The sequence below is a fragment of the Sinocyclocheilus rhinocerous genome, unplaced genomic scaffold, assembly GCF_001515625.1.
Source record: "Sinocyclocheilus rhinocerous isolate Xijiao unplaced genomic scaffold, SAMN03320098_v1.1 scaffold2639, whole genome shotgun sequence".
Taxonomy (NCBI): Eukaryota; Metazoa; Chordata; class Actinopteri; order Cypriniformes; family Cyprinidae; genus Sinocyclocheilus; species Sinocyclocheilus rhinocerous.
This window is the reverse complement of record NW_015644415.1, coordinates 332579-341257: the sequence shown is the minus strand read 5'-3', so window position 1 is coordinate 341257 and position 8679 is coordinate 332579.

Here is an 8679-nt window from a genome sequence, read left to right as displayed (position 1 = left end):
ATGGTTACTACACTTTTACTACAATAAAACCATGGTTAATTTTCGTAAGGGCAGCCATAGATAATATAGACTGCTTTATCTTCAGTATGAAAATGTTAAAGCATGTGTTTTGTAATATGGACAATAATCTCTGAAGCAACTTTTGAGTCAGTTGGGAATAAACTAGTATTTTAAGGTAAAAACTGAAGTGTAGTTTTTCATCCGCTCCACCAGGCGGCAGAATCGGGCTTTAGGTTCAGTTTGACACATTCAGATGCTTGACAACATGACGCTTGATAATAGTCACAACAACACGTGCATTTAAGAATAAATTCTGCAAATGACAGCTCAGTGACATTGTCACGTAACAGAACACATTTCACCCCATAAACAAGCAAAATGATAAAAATGCAGGAATGGAAGATGTCACGCGACTTACCTGTAAGTGTTTAGTCTTTGTTTACATGCTGCTCTCTTGCTGAGCTCCCTGTCAGACCTTCAGAAGAACAAATGAATCAGTTGTTGTTGAATTACATTTATAATCTTTGAATTGATCATCATCTAATATTCATATTATAACGTGTAATTATAAGTAGCCGTAGACTAGTATTGTCTCTGTTGTTGTAGTCTTACTGTAGCTAGTAATCTACTGGACTGATGGTAATAGAGTCAGTTGGTGTGTGAAGCTGCTTCATGCTTTAGTAGAGCAGCAGTGCTTTGCTTCTAATCAAAACCATCATATATTCAGTCCACGTACAGAAAAAAAATCTGCCTTTTAGCAATACTGTTATTTACTGTGAAGCAAAGAGCTGTTTTCACAATTTATGGAGAGGAAGGCAGTTGCAGTGTACTCTGACCAGACTCAATCCCCTCCATTCCTGCTTCGAGGCCCTCCCTTTGGGGCACAGGCTGTGTATACCACTGGCAAAAAATAACATTTATAAAAGGTCATTTGTTCCATTGGCGGTAACTGTTTTGAACCAAATTCTTAATTGAGGTATCATATACTTTGTGAGTTAGTGTGTGTATTAGGGATGTAACGGTTTATTATAGTACGATTATAGTGACCAAAGTTATCACGATTATCAATATTATCACGGTTTTGTTCAAATTAGATGAAAACGTTCAAAAAGAACTGATACACACACTGAAAACATTTCAATAAGTTTTATATTTGAAAATCAACAAACAACAAATACAATTAGCAGCTATGTACTTTTTTTTAGCATAAACATTAAATTAACATTAACATGAAGCCCTAATAATAATAATAATAATAATAAATCACTTGAAGATCATGTGATCTTCGGTTAGGAGATCTTGTGATGCTTTTTAAAGCAAAGTTGGGGTTGATTTCATGTTCACATACAAACATAAATAGAATAGGCTAATTAAATTAGTCTTTTAATGTAAGACAACATATTTTTCGTCAGTGATAGAAATATGATTTAAGACGGTAGTGTAAGCAAGTTTAGTTTGAAAACGTTTAATAGTAAATAAGACACAATTAGACAATATTTGAATAAAATAATAATAATAATAATAAATATTTATTTGCAACAACTGATGGAGTACTGAATGCTGCACGCACGCGCAGCGTTGTCAAGGTAACATTTGGTCAGTCATTCCCTTCGCCAAAGGAGTTCCAAACGCTTATACGAGACAGTAATGCCCTGCACCCTTCAAAGAACACACTTCAAGGGCTCTGTCCTTCGAAGGGAGTAGGGCATAGGGATGCTCACTTCTGTTTGGAATTTGCCGCATGTCTCTTGTATCACCGCAGAGGCGCGGACGCGCTTTCTCGTTTCATTCAAATGCAGCTTGCCGTCTTGCGTCTCAGTTTTTGATTGTATTGAAAATGAAATCAGAGGAATTTAGTATTAATACTAATATAATTTTGCTGTAGTGATCATATGGTCCTGACGATTGTTTTGTACACTATTCATAATGGATTTATAAACAGGTAAGATTTCAAAACATTAATCTCAATTCAATATTTCATATCCCCGTATTTATATATTATTTTAGGTAAACAAAAAAAAAAATCCGTGTAATAAGTTAACTATGAATATACAATACATTATCCCTTAAATGTCAACCTGATAGTTTGAACGTTCGTTCGTCTTGGCTCAAAGCCACTTGCTGCGAACTTTTCTTCGCGGAAGCTTTGCGTTAAACAAGTGAGATAACGAAATATTTAATCTCGAATCAATATTTTTTGTCCAATTATTTGCCCAGTTAGTTTTGGTATTGAGGTAAAAGTTACCTTGCATTCGCTATATAACAGTGGGTGGTGGTCACGAAGATGACTGAGCAAATTTGATGCGTTTCCCCCTTTGCAGCTACTTTCTTCTTGCAAGATCGGCAGACAGGGTGACCGTCCTCGATTAAATTGCCTTCAGGACTCTTGTAAAAGCCAAAATACGACCAGACCACCGATTTGGTCCTCTAAGATGGCTGAAAAATCTCCCGAGCGCTCTCACTGCCTTCCGCCATTTCGTCTCATGCAAAAAAAAAAACAACAACAACATTGCATGCTGCTTCTGCGTCAGACTGATGCTGGCTGGACAGGATTTACCGCGAGTTTTCAAAAGCGCGATAATCAAACACGGTTTTGATGATAATTAAATTTTAAACGATAATACTAACCGTCAGGGCATTTTATCGTGATTTATCGTGAAACCGGTAATCGTTCCATCCCTAATACACTGTAAGAAATTATTTGTAATTAAAACAAAGATTATTGGAGTATGTTTAACAAGCAATGTTGCATTTTTAACTCAATGTGTTACTTGTAATTATTTGTAACAATTTATTTTTAGTGAAAATTGATTCCACACCAATGTGTGTGTGTGTGTGTGTGTGTGTGTGTGTATACACCCAATGACATCTATGAAAGCTTGTCTATGATAAGCATAGAAAAGGTAATTTCTGAATTTTCTGAAATAATTTTTATATTTCTGGGGAATAACGTCAAATATGTCAGGGTGTCTGGATGATGCAACTGTCCTGACATCATAATGAGGAAAAGAAAACCTTAAATAAATTTCAGCATAATGTTTTATTATTATTATTATTATTATTATTAATATTATTATTATTATAGTTCCAAGTTGTGTCCTTCAAAAAGGTTTCTTCAGTATAACGGATAAATAAAATAATGATAAGTAAAATTAAAAGTCAAAGCCTTCTTGCACTCATTGCCGACTACAGTCACATGCTCATCTCGTATCCACCTTATGTGAATGTGCGAGACTTCCGATTCATTAGCCGCTGTAGGGAAATAACAAGAAGAATAACAAAGTGCAGTAAACGGTAAAACTGTTTGCTCAACAAACCAGTGTGTTCATAATTAAGATAATACATTAAAATAATATGGTAAGACACACCAATTTGCAATATCAAGCAGCAAAACGAGCTAAAAATAGCTGGAAGCTGATTAGACCGAAAGCAGACACATTAAATTTACAAATGGCTGCGCCTGCTCTTATGGGAAAAATAAGGTAAAAAACACCAGAGATTCACAGCTACTTGCTAAGGATCTCACATACACATAAAGTAGCCTTGTTGACAAGTTTGGGTGAGTAAGAGCAAAACGCACAAGATAATGTACTTTCAGTGCCCTGTAGTTGGCGATATCACTGCAGAAAAAGCTAGGTGTAATGCAAAATGTAATGTGTAATTGCGACACTCATTGCAAATGTAGTGGAGTAAAGAGTACAGATACTTAGTGAAGTAGAGAGTAAAAGTTATCTTTGATACTCAGTAAAACTACAGAGTACCCAAAAAGATACTCAAGTACAGTAATTAATTGCATTTACTCAAATACTTTACACCTCTGCACAAACCTTAATGATATTTATGAAATATCAATTTACAAGAAAAACTGATATATTGATGAAGATGTGTACACTCACATGTATTTAAGGTGTAAAGAAAATATTTTATTACTTTTTAGACATTAAACTGAAACTTTTCTTTCAAAACCATATAAAACCAACATGAATTTATAGAGTACATTTTTTAATTGACGTGTTATAAAGTCGAGTTTTAAAATATTTTAAATTTTTTTCCTTTTTCAATAACACACAAGTTAAGGTGAAAAGCCCAAGCGTTTTCAGTTTCAATAACATGGCAGCATCATCTGTGCAAATCATAAGCAAATCCGCTTCCACTCATGATGACATTCAAGGCACGGCGCATGTTCGCATAGAAGGAGTGAAGAAATGTAAATGACCTCATCATTTCACCCGATGACAGATTGCCTATGGAGTCCTGCGCTCATATATTAAAAATAAAAATACATGACAACGATCCAGAAGTGAGAGGAAATGCTGAGTGTGTGAAAAATGTATTCCACACTATACGAAGCCATTTGGCAGGAGATTGAGCCCAGAATTCACAGCCTTTCTTTTCAAATAAGAGTTTGAGAGCTCGGGCTAATAGGTGGTCCTGCACTTTTTACGATTTCAGTGATTAAAGTGGCTTTCTGCACTAATTCACTTTCGAATGTCATCGCGCCTGCATAGTGGCGGTGCGGCTCATTTCAACAGGTGTTTTCTGATTCGGCTTGACTGAACTTTGCTCTTGTGGCCCACTGAGAAACTTCAGCTGATAACAACTGTGTTATTGTGAAACCAAAATCTGGCTCCCATGCTGCTCTTCACATGTGTCTAGTGTCTAAACACATTTCAGGTGACCTACTTATCAGCAATACTGCAAATGGTTTCTTTCATGAAGGAAAACTGCTCCAATTCAGCATCAGAAAGAAAACATGGAAGGGTCAAAAAATATTTGCTCATGTTAATATTCAGCATAATGTTCTGCAGGCGAGTGAGTGATTCAAGATAAAACTGTGGACATCAGAGCAAGAGGGACTTTTTCTGTGTGATCAATAATTGTGTGGGTGAGCATGCTGTATGAAGGAACAAAGCACACAATTCAGTTCCCTGTTCTCTATGTTAGATGACATACATCTATCCAATCAGAATGAAGGATTATGCCATAGCTCAAATATTTTGCCAATTCATTATGTTCCTTTAACTCAACTGATAGCACAGCACTAGCACCGCCAAGGTCATGAGAATGATTCCCAGGAAACACACAGCTTGATAAAATACTTGGATATTCTTAGGATAAAAGCCTATGCCAACTGCATATCTATTTTTTATTATACCATACAATGTCGTATTGCTCTACTTCGCACTGTGCCTAAGAACAATGCAGTAAAATAACTGGAAATAACTAATAACACATAACTAAAATAACACACATGGCTTCTTGTGTAAGCTGCTTTTATTAAATTGCAAAAGTAACATGATAAAAAAGAACACCCATGTTAAAAGATAAATTCATTAACAATATTAATAGGAATAAACAACTCCTTTCCTAAGTATTAGTCCATTAGCATAACTGCATAACATAACTGTTTAAGTTAGCCAAGCAAAGCAGCAACTTAGCCTTAGCACATCAAGTCTGTCATAGATGTGTGTTTATTGCATATATAATCTAAATTTACTGAACTAACGACTCTATAAAATCCCTTGTGAAAAAAATCTGTGCTTCATTGTGCACTTGTAGTGTACTTCAAATTTTAAAAGTATTTTTTTTAAATAAAAAATGTTGTCATTTGATGTTACATGTTCTAAACTGCAACTTAATCACTATAAATCTGTAATTACAAATATATTGAAATACACTGTAAAAAGTGATTTTTCAAAGTTGTAAATGAAACAAAGATTAATTATTAGAAAGATTATGAGTATGTTTACAGAAAAGCACTATTTCAGTCTTTCTACTTCAACATTCACATTTAATTGAATGTGTTACTTGCTGTTCCTTTGTAATTATTTAGTGAAACTTACTAGCAATTTCTGAGCTGAAATTATTTTAGTAAATTCTACGCTATTTGTTTTTCAGTGTACATGACATACAAATTTAAACAGAAATTATTTATTTTAGTATTTTAGTTTACCATAAAAGCTTCTGAGTACATTCGGCAGTACATTAACATATTTCAATAACAGACTACAGTACAAAAGAAATTTTAAAATCACAGATGTACAAAGTCAAAAAGCACTCTAAAGTTCAACTAATTGCATTTAATATTAATTTAAACTATTTTAATTTAACTGCAATCAACATGCAATTAAGTGTCAGAAAAAATTACATTCAGTTCACACTTTGTATGTATGTATGTATATCCTTTTAAAGTATATTTTGCCATAATATGTATACTGTTTAAAAGTATGCTAAAGTGTACTGTTATTCACAAGGGGTAATATATATATATATATATATATATATATATACAGTACATATATATTATAAAATCACATATATAACGATGTAAGAGGTCAAAAAGCACTCTAAAGTTCACCTAATTGCATTTAATATAAATTGAAACTATTTTAATTAAACTGCAATCAACATGCAATTAAGTGTCAGAAAAAAATCAGTTCACACTGTATATTCTTTTAAAGTATATTATTCCACAATAAGTACACTGTTTAAAATTATGCTAAAGTTCACTTCTTTTTCACAAGGGGTAAAATATAATTTAAAAAAATATAGCCTACAAGTATATAACATTAAGTTTGAGGCAACAGGTCAAATCTAAATTTATTTTAAACACTGCTATTCTGAAATGCTAGAAGTGTCGGTGTGATTTGACTTTCAAAGCAAAAATGAAATTGAATTTTGGTTCCCACACAAAAATGTCTAGGGCTCTTGAAAGGTCACTGCTGGCCATGTTTTAGACTACTGAGTTAGCAAAGCCCATTATCTAGCACGAGTCAAGCCCATCTTGTGTCTATAATACACAATAGCTGAAAGCGTGCCAGCTGAACCTCAGGAATTATCTTATTAGCTTACATATGGGAGTCATTATAAACAGGAGTACTGTTAATGGTCAAAGACTTTTATTGTTGAGGTAGATCGCAAGCCTGCCAAGTATCACAACAGGTGACTGCACTCTGTAAAATGGGCTCTAATGTCAGCTAAAATTACTGAAAATCAAAAAGCCCTGCCTAAACCTGTTAGGGATCGACAGTCAGACAGGCTGAGCAACTGTTATCATCTGATAAATTATTCACCACAAACATGTCTGTTGTATCTGATGAACATGAGTTGCACGACAACCTGGATCCCTTTGAATGTTAAAGACATGACACAACTGACACATTTTATATATATGTGTAAATCACCCAGTTTTATTATATCAACAGAGCAGTTTTACCTGGTGGGCTATTTCAGGTATTCTTTAAAAATATAAGAATCTCTGAAATGCATGCTTCTCTCTCAGATATGTTTTGTCAGTTAGAATAATCTGCTTAGCTAATCGATGTAGCATCAATTAATCATTGTTTTTTTGTTTTTTTGGTGACAATTTGCTAGCATTCATTTTCAACTCATTTATCTCACTGTGTGTGCTTTCCAGTTAAATAGAAAAAGCAACCTCTCAAATGCAACCTACTGTAGTGTTACATTATAGAACACATTTTGTTATGTCTATTACGCTTAGCAAGGTCGTGTATTTATTAACTTTTATACAACAGTTCTATGTTTACTAGTTTCTAGACAGACAGTCTGTATATTAATGGTGGGATTTTTCAGTGACTCATTCTGCAAGTTACATTGTTATGCTAATAGGTGGCAACAAGTGACTGTATGAGTTAATTATTATGAGTGAGTCATTTAAATCATTCATTCAACCAATTTGTTCAAAAAGACTCAAAATCTCACTTTCGTTATCAATGAGTCACTGAATCATTTCCTCAAAAATACAGAATAATTCAGAACGAATCGTGTTGTAACAGTTATGCTGTTAATTCCAAAAATAGCAATACCATAACCTAATTAGACCTATTATGAAGTTAATGACATCACAAACACAGATTGTATGTATTTGAATATTAAGGGTCAATGCTCTCATTGAGTTTGATTGTGAATAATATTATCCAAAGTAATCAAGCAGTAACTGTCATGTAATCAATAGTGCTGAAGAACTTGAAGAGATTTAAAATGAAACTGATAACATGTACTGATTCCACAAATTTGGTAGAAAATGAACTTTTTCGTAGCATGTATCCTCAGAGAATGAATTTTGAGTCGTGAATCTTAGTAAAGTTTAATAAATCAGTATCACTCAAGCAAGACTGTGTTATGGCCATTTACGTATCTGCACAACAAATATGTCAAAAGTACAGAGATGTCTCAAAGACCTGAAAACAATCTGTGTTTGTGATTTCATTAACTTCATAATAAGTCTGATTAAGTTATATGGTATTAATATTTGTAGAATTAAGAGACAGTGCGGTGACTGTTCTTAATTAAAGAAGTACATTTTATTTTTAACATTTCCAGAATTGTTAAATACTTCTAACCTTACTTTGTGGCAGTCTGTCATCTGTTTTAATTCCCAGTGTTATACTTAGCCTTAGGTCAACAGTTTTACATTCTTGCCGACTTCATCAGTAATATATTTCTTCTATTTTATTCATTCTTCAAATGTATAAATTCCAATTCATTTTCTATTCCATTACATCTGAACCCTGACAATAATAAGTAGCAATCCATTTTACTCTTGATGAGATTTGAAATGCATCTCAAACTTGAACTGATCCCAAATAAACTCATATTTAAAATTATGAACATGAAGTATGAACATTTTGTTGTTCTGTCCAACTAAGCCTTGCCTTT